The following is a 16,635-nucleotide window of genomic DNA, read 5'->3' on the forward strand; positions in this document are numbered from 1 at the left end:
AATGTGGAACAATAGTTGACAAAATAAGCCTATAAGGGAAAATCTTCCTGCAGTTCTGTGTTTTATTGCAAGTTATTATGTACACCCCCTGCTCTGACACTATTTTATAATCTGATACACTGCCACTCAGTAGAAAACTGATGGACACCTCAGGTAGGTTCTCCACAAGGTGTAAGCAGTTGGTGACCCTGATGACTTGTATAGCTGCCCTTGTCCCCTGCCTGTATCTATACACTGCAGCACCTATTTACTTGGCCATGAGCAGGAGATCCCAGCTGAGAGGGAATTCAAGTCTGTGAAGCTATTTCTTGTCATCTCTACACAACCTCTTACATCAATTTAATTTCATGTTTTTATTGATCCATTTTGCGCTTCTGAAGTCAATTTTCAAAGCCAGTTAGGGGCAGGTGTGCTTCTGTGTTTTTGCTAAATGTCCATGCCCCATGGTGCTCCCAGAGAACACAACTGAGCAGCAGCATCTTAGGTGCAGGGCTTCAGCTCCCAGCATCAGCTGCTGCACATCTCATCCCCAGAACCAAGAGAGGCAGGGAGGAACAGGAAGGACTGGGACAGATCCAAGATAAAGGAAGAAAATAAGAGAGTAGCAAGAAAATGTGATCTGTCTTGATGAATCAGGATGAAAGAAAAAAAAAATATGTAAGGTTGAAGAACAGGAGAGTAAGGATGGAGATAACATAAAGAGGGAGTGACAGAGATGGAAGTGCAAACATTTGTGGAAAGAAGAGAGAGCTGAGAAGGGAGCTGAAAACCACCTGAAGCATGGCAAACAGCAAATCCTTCCTGCTTTGCTTGGAATTGCTGGCTCCCCCTACCTCCTCCAAGCTCCCTGCTATCAGAAGCCTCCTTGGATTTCCAGTTTAACTCCTCCAGGGAGTATGTGCCTGGATGGCAGGACCATAAGCTTGCTAAATGAAACTCTTAATCACTGTCATTTTAGTCCTAAGAAAAAAGCAGGCAAAACAGTGGTATGCTTTTTGCAGACAAATGGAAGTCCAGAAGTGAACTCTTCCTTCACCTGATCACATCCCTCCTGAGAAATCTTGCTTGTCGAGATGTTAAGACTTTTACATATTCAGCAAAGTGAAAATATTAGGAAAATGTTAGTCAAAAATATTTTAATCTGTACGCAGAGTGAAAAAAATTGGACGTTCCAGGATTTGAAACCTCCTTGGCTAAATATGTGACCCATGGTGTGCCCAAAATGACCCATGCCCAGGACACAGTTTGACAGGCAGAGCTGTCACCCACTGTCAGTAAGGACTAGGACAAAGAGGGCTTCTGCCTGTCACCAGAGCTGGGTGTAGGTTAAGACCAGACTCCAGTTTCCATTTCAGTACTGATGCAGCCATACTCACGCTGGCATCAGTCAGGTGCCCCTCTTATGGTCATCCAATTTACATGGTCAAAATAATGTTTGATGTATAAAGAAAATTGTGTGTGTCATCAGCAGACCTCACCCAATGTGAAGTATCATAGTTAGATGAACTTTAATGGTTATCACCTGATTTATTCTGCATGTGATAATGCCATAACACACTCAGGGTCCAGAGGGCAGAAGTAACCCATCTTGCTGCTCACTGTGAAGTTCTCAGCATTTAATGATCTTCAAGCATGGCCCAGTGATCCTATGCTCTCCCAAGTGAACTATCTGCAGTTTTATTGTTATTCATCTCAGGTTTTGGACACACCATTTATAAAGATGTTTTCTTCTTGCTGCTAATTGTCCTGGGGTATTGCACTATGCAGGAAAAAAACCTTTCCTGGGAGAAAATGATCTTTGAAGAAACATCCAAAGTGAAATGGCGGAAAGCTCAGCAGCCACAGTGACGTTACTGGCATGCCGTGCCTAAAGAGAAGGTGAAAGAAAGCTGATGCCCACCTTTCATCCATGCAGGGGGCCTCCGAAGGTTTTCCCAGATTTGTGAAATAAAAGAAATGCAAAGAAGTGCCTTCATCCTGTGCTTCCCCCCCAAGCTGGTTTAAAATTGTGCATTCAGAAAGCAAGCTGAAATGTGTTCTGTTTAATAAATTCTCTTTGAAAGCTGGAAAGAGTTCGCAGCCAGCAGAGGAGGGAAGCTCCAGAACAGCCTTCCAGCAGGAGGAGTGGGTGGCAAGCAGCAGCCTGACTGGTTTTATGATGAAGCTAGATCAGTTTATGAGTGGGATTGTGTGGTGCCATTGCCTGAGATAGCAAGGGACTGGATGTAACGACCAAAATCTCTTCCCGTCATGTGTTCTTCAACTGCAGTGAAGTCACAGAATGGAATAGGCATAGTTCCTATTTTTCTGTTTAAGATACTTCAGCTCACATCAGCTGAGAATCTGCCTGAAGCCGGGGCCAGCAACCTTTAATCCTTGCAATGTGTGATAGCCCTGCCCACACCTGGCTCCCTGGTAATACCAACGATGTCTTTATTCTGCAATGCCTTTTTCTATTGCAGAGATGTCAGCAACGGCCCATGTGGTGGTCACGTCCAAATATCTATTTTTCCCTTTGTCTGGGCAATAAAAGATGCCTTGAAAGAGCAACGATGGTGGTGAGAGTGTCAGGTGGGGTCATGAGGCACAGGCTTTCCACAAAAGGGAGTCGAATAACAATGAGCAAATACCTCAAAATGCTTTCCAAAAATAACAGCCTAATTAATACAGCTGTTGTTTGCTCTGCTTTTGCACCTCCTTTTCCCACGCTCGGGAATGACTGCTGGGGAATACGACAGGGAACTCAACTTTGTTTCTAAGCTTCAGCCCTAACAACTGGCTTTGATAGTGAAATGTATATGAGATCGGGGGGATGGACACACGGCATGTGAACTCTGGGCTGTGTCAGAACCACTGCAATATGAGCACAAGATACAGAGTACTGACAATGCACTGCCTATTATGTATACATATCTGACAGAGGGACAGTGTGCCCCCAGTCAAAGTGCTAGATGGGCTGCAAACAGAACAAAAAAGACAACCTGCAGAAGCTTACAATTCAAGTAAGTTAAGACACAGAAAAATAATTCTAGGGGAAAAAGAAAAAAAAAATTGGCAAATAAATCCAAAGGATTAATGATCTCAGTTGTAGGAGGATAATTCACAGAAAGGCAAAATGAGTCTAATAAATTAGAAAGAAGCAAAATTAGCCTAATAAACCTTTGGCTAGAAGTTAATCACTGCATTGCACAGGTACAATGTAACTTCCCTCTGGGTGATCCTGAGCATGGAGAGCGGCTCAGTGTGAGTGCACACGTGCAGACGTGTCAGAGTTGGGGGGAAAGTGGGAATTAAGGGTCTGTTTCACTCCTTCACTTTTGCAACCCATTGCTCATCAGCTAACAGATGTCTCACTGTGTGCCCAGACCATTCCTGCTAGAAGACAGATATTGGGTTTGTACATCTCGCTATCAAGCCTGGTATGATTTCTGGCTTAGCAGGGCTTATGTCTCAGTTTCTGTGGTCAGACAAAGTGGCATTTGTTCTGCTGCTGTTCCTCTAGAGGTCTTTGGAGATCCCCTATGCATGCACTGCTGGTGTACATGGGCAGTGCTGGACCCAACCCTATGCACCTGAGGATATCAGAAGTAGGATCTCATTTATATCACCCCATAAATTAGATCTGTCCAAGCTGAACAGGAAAGCGAGCCCAGGTGCACATTTTATAGCTCAATTGTTGCGATGCACAGCAGCTCAAGGGTACAAAAGGTCATGGTTTCTTTTATTGCTGTACATCCCTAAGGAGCTCCTTTACGTCTGACATGGGAATGGCACCAAAGTGTCCCTCCATCTGTCCCTGTGAAGGTACAGGTTAGGGTAGGGAACAAGCAGGTCAGCAGCAGGGCTCTGCAGCAGCAAAGCAGAGCACTGGAGAAGGGAATGATGTCCCCAGAAGGCATTCTGCTCTTGCCAGCACTCATGGTAGCATGTTGTCTGTGCATCCCTGCTGCACAGAGGGAAGACTTGAAGCGCTGTCTAAACCTCCTCTTTTCCTAAACCTCAGCAGCTGCCCAAGGACACGAGTTCACTTAATTGCTGTATCAGTACATTCAGAGATACTCGCTATCTCACTATCAGCCCTAGTGAAACATGCATTATCCATTTGTCCTTGAGAGCAGCCATCCTCTTGCAAAGTGATTAAAGAAGTCTCGTGCTGGATGAACCATGCACTTTTTTTTCTTCTCCGAAAGACATCATCCTCCTCCACCTTCATCCCAGTCACGACAGAGCTTCCTCTTTGCAGTTTGTTGTGTTTGCACTCGCTTGTTTTCCTTCAGACAGTCTTTGAGACGTCGCATCCAGTGACCTCTGGCAAAGGAGTGGGAACAGCACACACTTTTATCCTGGCACTGGGGAGCAGCAGTGACAGATTGGTTAACTATTCTGCCTGTTACCAGGGGCTGAGAGTAGGGACAAGAGGTTTTATTACCCCAAAGTTACTTATGCATCTGAAAAGCGCTTTGTAATCTCTTCTCTCTGGTGTTATTTAAAATATATATTTGGGTTTATTACTGTCTGGGAATGCAGAAAGTTTTGCCCAAATGGATGGAATGTTCTGGTGGGAAATAAACTTGCTATCATGACATGCTGGGATTTATATATTTTTTAACAGCTAAATATACATGTTCCGTTGTGTATGGATGTACTCAGCTATGCCAGAAACGGGAACAGCAGACACATGCACAACCACACTTCCCAGCACGAAAATATCAAGCCATCCACCAGTGAAAAGAGATTGGGAGGTGTGGTGTTCACAGCCACCAGCACTTCTCACAGCCTTTGGGAGTGTTTTGGAAAGAAAGTACTTTATCCACTTGGATAAAGTCTTGGAGTGGAAGTAGCCCAGTAGGTGGAGGACTCTGGGTGATACTGGAAAGCACAAAGAGCAAATAGTGACAACTTTGGCTTCTGGACTGATTGTTTTGTTAACACCCCTCCTGTCCCACCACGGCACATCCACTTTTGTGGGGATGCCTGGCAGGATGGCATAGGAACAATACCAGGAGTGTTTAATGTGCGCAGAACCCAACACTGACTTCCTTGGCAAAGCTTTTGAGGTCTCCTGAGGAAAAGTACTCTTAGCAGCCAGGTGTTGCTTCTCACTGATTGAAAAAAATCTAAGGAATAGTTATAACACTTGAGGATTTTTCTGCAAGTCTGCATACCTATTCCTAAAGGAACACCTCTATACTCAACCATCCATCTTCCATTCTCACTGTGCTAGCTGCTCTTGTTGTGAGGACGATCCATGCAAAATTATGTCCCTCTTAGTTTGGTGCACTGTCAGACAACGTTTTCCCTGTTTCCATGTTGCTGCCACATCCCGACCTCAAAGAAGCGATCTCAGTGTGTCCTCTTCATAAAACTACAGTTGTGTTCCCTCCTCTGCTTTCTTTTATTTTTTTTTTTTTATGGCTGATGTTATCTTCTATTATTTTAATTACATGCTTTAAGGATGCCTGCTGCACAGATCATTGATGGAGTTTGATGTTTGTTAATATCACGTTGCGTTATGGAAATCTGGTGCATTAAGACCTTGGTGTCTTTCCAAATTATTCTGAAGATATAAAAAACTTAATAAGCAACCCACTTTAACTAATGCAGACTAATAGGTTGAGAAGAGAGGAGGTGAGCCTGAGAGCTTGATTGTTTGTGGGACTGTAAGTAAAATGATTCAAAGAGCCCTTGATTGAAATTTGTTCATTAAGGTCACAATTTGGCATCAGAATTAGGGGTAGGACTGGTGGGGATAGTAGAAACTAGTTTGTGGTCAAATCAAGTCAACCTTCATGCTTGCATTTAATTTTTCCCCAACCAGCAATTTGTCATTAAAAGCCAACACTTAGCTAAATCAGGTGCAGATGGTTGTTTTTATCAAATGAATGATGTTTTATCACTTTAAAAGCTTTTGTTTTTAGTCAAGTGAAGGAAGTGGGCAGCACTCCCTTGTTTTTGAAAGAAGAAGAGCATATGCTTTTTAATTTGAAATGTAGCACTAATAGCATTATCCACAGGGGATAGGCTGTGCTATTGTGGGTTGTGGATAATGCATTTATGCTCAAATATCCTTTATTCCCTTCTGAGTGAAAGAATTTAACAGCATATTGTATTACCGTGCCATAGAGAGTATAGTTTACTCTTAGAATGAATTTTTTGACAGTCTCAACTCTGTTTTTGTTTCTGTTTTGTTAATTATGAGGGAATTTCTTGATGAATTTGCAATGTTCTTTTAACACCGTGCAAAAAAATGCCTTCAACCTACCATGAACGATGAAAAAATACTGTAGAGGGGAGATCTGGAGATAATGCAGTCAAGAGCCAGAGACAGTTTCAAAAATAGCTTTTCTGACACATCCCTTTTTTGCATTTCTCGGTCTCTGCTCTCTTCTCAACACAAGTTGGTGCTCATGCTCACAATGGTGCCAAGCTGAGGATGCTGCGAAACGCAGAGAAGAAAGCTTGAGATGAGGAAACTCGGTCCATTAGTGACTTTCTGTAGCAAACTCATTTTCCCCGGGGCTGTAAGACAAATGGTTTAATAACCCAGAATGCTGTGCTCTTTGCTTCTGCAAAGTCGACTCTCTGCATTCAGCTGTGTACCCACAGGTATCTCCAACAACCTTCTGGGAAAATGCTGAACAAACGGAGATCGCGACTTGGAAGCCCGGGGCTGGCCTTGCATTGTTTGCTTTTTATTGTAAGGCTTATCTCACTGTGTCATATGGCTAAAAACTGGAGCCTTGCCTTCAAGATAGCAATGGGAAGGCAAGAAAGCTTGTGAGCATTTGTCTTCAGGTCAGTTTTATAAATGAATATACTGATGCAGACCTCAACAGAACGCAAGGGAGAAACTCTGAGCATGAAAAAGCAAGTACAAGTCCTGACTTCTTTTCTGTCACGTGGCTTTCAGGAAATGGAAAATGTGAACACTGCTCTCACGCGTTGTCATCAGAGAACTGGCTGTGCTCCAGGAATATTGTCAAGTGCTGGACTGGTGCTTCCAGGCTGACACAGCAGGGATGGGCACAGCCAGCCCAGCTGCAGGCACATCTGGGAAATGCTGCTGAGTGCTGTTCTCAGTTCCCATCTGCTCACAAGATCTTGGGATGTAGTGTCAGAGACACCAAGCCAAACTTGCTGGAGATGCTGGAATAGAGTTAGCTTACTCAGGATGGGAAGAAGGCATCACCACCCATGTGCATGGTGTCCAGGTGGAATGGTGGAGAAGAGGAGGGAATGGGTTTTTGAAGACACTCTTGGCTGTGAGGGCTCTGAGTGCTCTATGCCCTACAGCACTGTAACAGAAATGTTAAGTCAGAGCCTGAAGCAGTGACTGAGCACCTGGTGGGAAGGCAGGGCCAACCAGGGGAGCTCAGCTGCATGTAGTTCACCTGAGTGACTGGAGGGGCTGGAGCCAGGATCCATCCCTTCCCAGACCTCATTTAAGGGTTGGCAGTGGAGGCAAGGTTTTCTTGCTGGAGATCCTTGCCTACCTGTGGCCTTCCAAAGGTAAGAAATTTTCTTCCTTTGTTTTTGTGTTCATGGCTGCTGTGTTTGTACTTGTTCTCATTTGCTGCAGCTTAGGAGTTTGCCACTCTGCTCTTATTGCTGTACTTTCCATTATGTTATAACATTACAAGCAGGAAACAGAAAGTAGGGCTGCTGTCTCTTAGGAGAGTTCAGCTGAAATCAAGCCTGAATGTGGGCTGACCTGCTGCTGGGTAGCAAGACCTTCACCTGCCTCAAGCATCCTACAAATGGAACAACAGTGGTGTGGTATCCATCCTAGTGCTGTTCTAGAAAGCATGCTAATATCTGTGTCTTCTTCAGGAAAGATTACTTGTACCTAGTTTTAGCCATTTAAAAGTTGAGGTGTTTAAGCTGGTGAGCCAGGTTTCATCTACAGGCTGTGGAGAGAAAGGGTGAGTCACCTCTACCAATGTGTCTAAAGTGGGTGGCATGATTCATCCTTCGAAAGCAACAGCCTCTCTTTCTATGGCTTAAATGAGTAGCTTCAGCTAAAAACCTAACTTTCTGGCAGAAAAAAAATCCAGTTTCATTATTACCCAAATTTGCCCTGAGCTACTTTCAAAATTCAGAGCTACATATGTGAGAAAGTTTACTTCTTGGCCCTTTCAAAGGACTGTTTTGTTCTTCCTCCTGGGATCGGCAGATCTTTGTCCTTCAAAATGGTGCTGAGATGGTTTTCTCAAGTTTCATAGAGTCAGAGAAACTAAAGCCTATTGGGAGGATAAGTAGAAGTCACTTAGCCCATCCCCAAACCCCAGGCAGAAAGCTGCAGCTAAGTTGTGTTATCCTTAGTGCTTCGTCCTTCAACAATATCTTCCAGAAGTCAGTGAGAAAATTCCAGTTGTCTTCAATGGGCTTTTATCCGAGCCTGCAGAGAGAGCAATAGAGAAAATTCAGTTGCAGAGACAAATCAACAGAGGGGAAAGGTAATAGCACAAGAGAACTAAGGGATGTAAACATGAGAGGGGGAGAGGGAAACCAGGAGAGCTGCTTTAAAGGCCCAGCAATGGAGGAACATAGAGGCAAGGCTCACTGGAGAGGAGATGTGGGCAGGGCGAGAGGGACAAGCTTGTACCCTTGAAAGAAGCCTCTCTCCAGTGCTGCAGTGTCACATCCATTTGAAAATGCCTAACTGCTCTTCAGTTTAATCATAGCTGCACTTTTGGGTATAAGATGAATAATTAAGCCTGGGAGTAGAATACAGCAAGTGTTAATAGAGCTAAAGGTACTGCAAAGCCCTTATAAAAAGCTGTGCTTGCAGTGCCGAGTGGCTGCTGTTCTCTGCGTCCCCAATCACAAAGTGAGGAGCATGAAAGTGCTAAATTAAATGAAGTGCATCTGTATCTATTCTGCTTGATGTTTTTCTCTTCTGTGTTTTGTACTACTGCATGCTAAATAATACCCTGTCTCCCACAAAGGTTGAATGGTCTAATTCTACATCTTCCTCCCAAATCAAACAAGGTCAGACAACCTGCACATTGTAGAATTATAGAATTGTTTGATTTGGAAGGGACTCTTAAAGGCTGTCTTGTCCAACTCATGCAGTGAGCAGGGACACCCAGAGCTCCACCAGGCTGTCCAGAGCTGGATCCTTCATGCCTGCCCACAGGTACATTCTCTTACATTTTCATTTTAGACATTAACTTACATATGAGGGCTTAAAGAGATAAATGAGTATGAAGTGGTGGTGCTAGGGACTCATTTTTTTCAGTGCCTTCAAGGTTGCTTCCTATTGCTGTCCCAATTCAATCCATAAGAGGTGGTAATTAAACAGTGTCTGAAAAGACCCTGTCCCAGCTACATTGGCAGCACTTGGCTCTTGCAGAGGACAGTGTGCAAGGGTTCACTCCTGTGAGGAGGGATGAGATGGAGTTCCATGTTAAATAGCAAACACAAAGATCCTCTTGTAGGTCCTCATTTTCCATACGCACCCAGTTAAACTAATGTGAACTAATCAAATTAGGATGGGAAGGAAGAGAAGTGGTTATTTTTAAGTACTTGAGAGATGTTTGGGAATGGGAGGTCACTCAGGTGAAGAGGGAGGTCAATAAATAGAAAGAAGGAAATTATTTTTACCCATAGCAGGTAAGGTATTTTTAGAGCAATCACCTGAAAGATCCCTGAACTACGCAGAATGATGAGCACTGCTCACACAGCAGCAGTAATGGGAGCTACAACTGGCACGGATCCATGGTCCCCAGCTTATTTCAAGTGAGATTTCAGTGTAATGATTTTTTTTTTTTCCCCTTTTCGCCCCCCTCCTGTGCTTACTGCCATGGCTGGGGTTACCTCAATGATCTGACTCTCGTATGGGCATTTGTGGAATTTTTCCATTCTTGCTATGTGGATATTTCCTCTCTTCTTTGGCCTGTGTTTCATCCATTTATCTTGACTGCTCTGCTCTCACTTGTGTGAAATGGAAGAGACAAAAAGCTGAACCTCCACAGGCAGGTGGGAAAAGGGCTCCTTCCTGCAGGACTTGTGTGTGTTGGTGGTGGGAGGGTGAGACGTCACTGGGTTTTATTTTCACTTTTGGCCTTTTTGCACACTACCCCACGTGGTTTCACCAATTTTCAACATCACACTTTGTCAGCAAGAAGACAGGACCAGCGCCTTCATTTCTTGTAGTCAAATTTAGGGGAAGGCAAATGTCTTTAGATGAGGATAAACTTAGAACTTGCATTCCACAAACATTCCTCAGGGATGTCATAGACAGGACCACCAGCCTGAGTGTGCAAAGAACAGTATTTGATCTCCAGCCTTCTTAGAAGGGGCCAAATCCTCCAAGTGAGGAAGGTGTCTCAGTGTATCCCTCAACCTGAATTGGTATTTTTTTCCTCTCAGACGCCGGGCTTTTGAGTAATTCAGTACATTGATGTATTTCTGCTGTATGGGGGAAGCAGCTGCTTGAGAGGCATTTTCCTATCTTGCATTATCTGCAACCTTGAGCTGGATGTCTTGCTGCATCCTCCCTGGCCACTCCATTGAAGACGGTGCTGCTTTGCCTTTGTGGTTTTCCCAAGTGAGGGCAGTGAAAGGGCATTTTTTCTTTCAAGGATCAGAGCAAAACAAGGAAGATGCCAAATGATAAATATTTGACTTTCGAAGATGAAAAAAGGAAGAGCAGCATCAAGGGAATCAATCTCTTGGGATGTCCTGTGGTCTGAATGTACATTTTGTATCGCTGAGGTAGGAGCTGGGGATGCAGAGTGTAAAAATGTGAGTTTTACAAGGAAAAAGAATCATCCAGGAGACCTCTGGGAAATCACAGGATGTGTGTACACCTTATGGTTTGTACAAAATTAAATGTTTTTTTCCTCTCAGAGATATTGATCCTTGCTCTTTTATTATCATGATTATGTTTTTTTTCCACTTGCTTCGTTTTCCATATCCCTGTCTTTCAGATCCCTTGTTTGAGTTGGTCCTATTTATCTGAACCAGGTTGGTAATCCTCATTTCTTTTCTCTTTTGCTCTCAATAATTATAGGTCTCCTAGGAAAGCTGGCCTTCAGTAGAAATTTTGTTGAGGTTTTGAAAAGATTTTATTAGAAAAGATTTGGATCCTGCACAATTATCAGTTCTGAAAGGTGCTTTGCCCACCTCCTCCAGTGGAAGTGCTATTGATCATCTCACAAAAGGATGGCATGCACTTACAGAGAGAAAAGTTGAGGTCTGGTTGTCTTTTCAACATCAATGATAAAATTGCATCTAATGTTCACCTCATTCACCTTAGCTCCACTGGTCTGCACTAATTAAGGTGGAGCAAGCCGTGCCAGTTAATAAAGAACACTGTAATTCAGCTTGTGCTAGTCCATGATTGCAACAAGAGGAAAAACCCATTAAATGATTGCAAAGATGGGCTTTGATTAATAGAGATAGATGGGGCTTTTGTTCCCTGATTGTATGGCATAGACTGCAAAACCCTGCCACTATCAATGGCTTAGATGTAACACTCGAAATATCATCTCTCCCTTTAAAGCTGGGCTCTATCTTGTAAAATCCCTCTGTAAAATATTGCAGACGATTGTCATAATTCTTTTTTTTTCCTCCAAAAGCACTGTTCTGCTTGGCCAGATGAGCTGCTGTTCTGCTCCAAGGCCTTGCACCCAGGGAAGTCGCATCCCATGAGAGAGATGACTTTTTGGAGCATCACCTCATTTCCTGTAAGCTAAACACCAGAGGAGTTTACAGAATATTTTGCTCATAGGTCTATTGTAGATGTCCATAGGTGTATTAACTTTGGTTCCTTCTATCCAGGATAGCTCTTAATCGCTATCAGAACAGACTTTACATATGTCACAACCACAAACCCTGCTACATGTTCCCGTCTCCTCTGCGCTGTGCCACTTATGGACCACAATCCTGGGAAATCATAGGAAGTATATACACCTTATGGTTTGTATAAAACTAAACAATTTTTTTTCTCTTGCATACATTGATCCTTGATCTTTCACTTTTTTTTTTTTGTTTGCTATCTCTGACACCAGGTGCTGTGTGATGCCTTCGGCCTCAGCTATGGGGAATGTGATGCACACCAGTGCTGACAGACTGGCTGGAAGACTGAGGTGTGGGACAAACACTTGGTGCAAACCCATGAGCTTCACACAGCCCAGCCTGATCTGAATCAGCACGTGTGGTGAGACACTGGAACAGGTTGCCCTGTGAGGTTGTGGATGCTCCCTACCTGGGAGCGCTCAGGGCTAGGCTGGATGGGGCTGTGAGCAACCTGGTCTATGAAAGGTGTCCCTGCCTATAACAGGGGGGTTGAAACTAGATGAGTGTAAATGTCCCTTCCAACCCAAACCATTCTATGATTATAGCTGTGTAGACAGGAGACAGAGCAATCATGGATCAATCCTTCCTCCCAGCAGCTCCCAGGCTCTCTCAGGAGCACTAAGAGTGGTCTGCGTGTACTCAGCAAGGCCAACTTTTCACACCCCATTAGCCCAGATGTGATGAACCTCACTTTCCACAGCCAATTCTGCTGATGGAGCTGACCAAGATTTTTTTATTCCCAGCTGAACAGTCTTCTCTTAAAGAAAAGCAAATTCAGCAAAATATATATTTTTGTTGACATTTTTTTTAATGGGAAATTATTGAAACACTTCCATTTTAGCATTTGGCCAATTCTGTCTCATCTGGCATGAAGTAATCAAAATCCAGCAGAGAAGCCCTCACTGGAATTACCTCTTTCAATCATTTAATGCAGTTCTCCTTCAAGAAGGCTGTTCTGAGATTCCCAAGCTGAAATAGAATGGGATGGGATGTTGCCTCTTACCCTACACTTTGACAGTGCTTTTCATTTAGCTTTGGGGCTTTCCTCCACAGCACACAAATATTGCTCCAGAAAGCTGCATTTCTAAGGAGGAAGGTTGTCTTGTACCAACTGAATCATAGACAGGATGGTTTGACTCAAGGCATGTAGGAATTAACAGTTGCCACAGCAGAGCTCCTCATGCAGCCAAGGCAATGCAGAGAGGAGTTGACGAAGGGAGACCTGTCTGGTTTTATAGTGACAGATTTCTTTGCATAATGCATTTTGGGTGAAGTTTCAGGTTTATTTTGTACTTATCTGATGTCAGAAGAGTACATATTAAGTCTTCAAGGAAAAAAAAAAAGGTTTTCTTATAATCAGCTTATTGCAGCCTTCCATGTATAATAACACAGTTATATGGCAGTAAACCTGGAATCCTACTGGAGTTTGTTGTAAAGTGACAGATTCAGGTCAAAGCTGTTAATGAGCAGCCAGGCTGATGTGTTATGCATAATGAAGAAGAAAATGACATTATTGTTTTACAGGTGAGCTTGGAAAGTTAGGATATGCCAGGTCCATTAGAGCAACTGTGTATCTTGAAGTTTAATACCTTGCCTCTGGCCAGTACTTGATAGTTCAGAAAAACTTGGGCTATTTTATTGCTGATAACTAAAGGCACGCTGTAGATACGTGGTTTTTGGCTACTTAGCTTCCTCCTCCCTGGCAACAAGCCCTAGATGTCCCAGTTGACTCTTCTGTAGGTGCAGACTTGGAAGGGTGCTGATATGGGGTGGGTGTGACCACTCAGACCCATATTTTCTTCCTTGCTCTGCCACAATGAGACCCAGTGCAGCTGTTTCAATGTCTGTTCTGTCTTTCTTATCTGAAATGAATGCTTTTTGGGGAATGTGTTTCTCATGCCCCTCTTGTCTAGTTGGCTATTTGTTCCCTAATGTTTCTTTGTACTTATTTTCATTAACTGGAGCCTATAATGAATGCACAAGTAATACTGGCCTGAAAAGAACAAACAAACAACAGAACATTGCTCATCCCTTGAGGAATATCAAAGTAGTAAAAAAGCACTTTGGAAATGGGAAGAGATGCAAAAAGACAAAAGCAATCATTTCTGCTTCAGCATTTCCTAGGAAGAAAGGGCAGCAAGCAAATACCCTAACAAACGGATGACAGGCAGGTCCTCCTCCGTGAGAGTGACCCTTGAAAAATGATTGGGAACTTCAGCTGTTGTCACATGCGTTCTCTTCTTAATTGGTGCTCTCCTGAGATGCTTCTTAAAATGAGGTCTCCTTTCTGCTATGTCTCTAAAATGCCATCCGCTCTGGTGTCTTGGTGCATGACTGAGGTCTCCTAGTGCCACATCTGAGATATTAATTCTCATTAAGAAGTAATGCAATTTGTGTCTATTTGGATACTTGCTGTGCTTTTCACTGGCTGTTCTGGGTGTGGTGTAAGAGTTCATATCTGTCTAATGCCCACTGCTTGGGATGACTGAACCCAACACAGGCACTGAAATTAATTCAGTAATTCAGGCTAGCAAGTTGCTTTGGGATCTCAGCACTCCCAGGCCTTTATGTCACTGAGAAGTGGGACTCCCATAGAACTCAACACCCACTACCAGTTATTGACAACTAGGGATCTGAGCCAGAAAAATATGTTGTCATGACCTTAACTCACGGTTTTGAATGGTCCTTTTGGCTTTCATACATACACGTGCTCAGTATTGCAACCCTCAGTGCTCAGCACTATGCAGGACTGAGCCCCTCACTAATCCTTCTGAACCCAAGTCTATTGACTTTCAAAGCAAACCGCAAGGGCTTCTTATCTACATTTCCTGAGCAAGCTGCTTGCTTAGGCTGAGCCTTTTGCATTAGTCTTCACCAGAGTTGATTTTGAGCAGTGAACATGATTAGATTTTCATATCAAGAGAGACTGAAAGTATGGAGATGGTTGCCAAATATCCAGGAGTAAGTCAGGAGCGAACTCCCTTCTTTCTGTAGTTTGTGAAAGCACATCAAGATCAGAATTAGTGCCTAATCCCAACCCAGACAATATCCAGGTTTTGTTTTCTCACTCTGGAATGAAACTTAACAGAACCCTGAGCCTGAGTGTCTTAGGAAGCATGAAAACCAGATCTCAGTTGTTAGCTGCATGACATTTGTATAATCTGATCCTGTCATCACATTGCAGAACAAGATTCAGCCCTAAATTACACCACAACCCAACTCAGACAAGCTGCATGTTGTCAAGAAGCCTGTCCCAGAAAACAGGCTGAAATAAGGATTGTTTTGCCTTTAGAATATTTCTGTTGCTGGCTTCTCTTTGCACCAAAATCAGGCAAAGGCAGTGCTTTCAGGCTTGACCTGAGTGTTTGGGGTGTTTTAAGATTAACGCTAAATCCATGCCATGGTAGCACATTGTTGTGTATCTTTGTTGAGGTCACTACTAGTGCCTGTGAGAGTGGGGGCAGCAAAGCTGTCAGGGAAAATAAAAGCACCTCCTGTCCTGATGTCTCTCCTGTTGATATAATGATCTGATGGCTGAGACTAAAAAAATGATGAAATATTCCTATACACATGAATATACACATGCTTTTTTGTGTTTCTGGCTTCATGATATCAGGTCTCTTGACTTCCTTGAATTTAGCAGCAGCTCTTTGCTCTGCTCCTGACAGCATCTTTGAGCTCTCATGACTTCAGGTCCCCTTGGCACACCCTGTCCTAAGAGACTGAGCACTCTGCAAAGCCATCAAAGCTGAACTCCTTTTTCCCGTTTAGACAAGTCTATGTTCTAGATGAGATGAATGACAGGTATTCAAAAGCAGGTGTGGCTCAGATAACTGAAAAGTAACGTTTACTTTCAGCTCCTATTTCCATCAGAAATACTGAATTTAAAATTCTCTCTTTTTTAAGGCTACTTTTAGAATTTCAGCCAAAATAATTCAGTTGGCCATTTTCTACTGCAGGCTGTGGTGCCGGCAACTCCCAACACAGCTCACAGCAAGGTATCACTGGCAACATAAGGCGTCTTGGTGATTTTCCTTTTTCATTTTCTTTCTTTGTGCTAGATTTGTTTGTGTTTTTCCATGGCATGAAAATACTATTTTGAGCTGTACTTACATGGTGTGTTTTACATACGGAGATAATGAACTGGTGTTGTTCATTATTGAGCCAAAACTGTTAAGAGGGAAGGGTCAGTGACAGGATTGGTTTGGGGAGTACGACAGTCCTCCTTGCGCAGTGAGGTCAGTAATCCAATTTCTTTTGCCCTACTGTTTCTCCTCAGGGTCATCTAACCAGATCCTTCTCCTCCGCAGGCTCTGCTGCAGTGATAATTTTTTTCTAGCAATAATACCTTTCGGAGTTCTCTAGGGGAGGGACCCATGGCCTGTTTTTTCTAGGTCTCTCCACGAGGTCAGATTTCTTTCCTGCCTGTGTTGTGAGGAAAGCAAGCACTGGAGGGCAATGGGAATCACCCAGTAGTTGCACTGCTCTGCCGCACACCACTAACAGTGAGGGCACAGAGTGGTGTGGCTGGATCCATGAGCCTCGTGGAGATGCATCTAATGGCACGGAGTTGTTCCTGGTGGTCAGGATTGCTATTGGCAGTTTTGAACGTGAGGTTTGTTTTGTGCATCCTGAGAGCGCAGATTGCACTGAGTTGTTTTTTTCTTGTTACAAAAAAGGAAAGTCATCTTGGCTTGAAGAGTGGACTTGTATCAAGCACTCATCTCATGCCAGGAAAAGTCGCAAGTTGGAAATTCAAGATGGGGAGCTGAAATTTCTAACAAGTTTTCTTATAGAGCTTTCAGTCCTCGCTGTTTTTCAGGTTCATTT

General features: G+C 43.5%; 1 long non-coding RNA gene across 1 annotated transcript; it reads left to right on the top strand.

Moving 5' to 3' along the window:
• Window positions 1-9,508: 9,508 nt before the first annotated feature.
• Window positions 9,509-15,367, top strand: LOC128073566 (uncharacterized). Its single transcript, XR_008202760.1, has 4 exons — window positions 9,509-10,971; window positions 11,586-11,693; window positions 11,788-11,909; window positions 12,018-15,367. It is a non-coding gene; the product is annotated as an uncharacterized LOC128073566 (long non-coding RNA).
• The last annotated feature ends 1,268 nt before the right edge of the window (window positions 15,368-16,635 follow it).

Source organism: Tympanuchus pallidicinctus, unplaced genomic scaffold (assembly GCF_026119805.1).
Source record: "Tympanuchus pallidicinctus isolate F22 unplaced genomic scaffold, pur_lepc_1.0 scaffold8, whole genome shotgun sequence".
Lineage (NCBI taxonomy): Eukaryota > Metazoa > Chordata > Aves > Galliformes > Phasianidae > Tympanuchus > Tympanuchus pallidicinctus.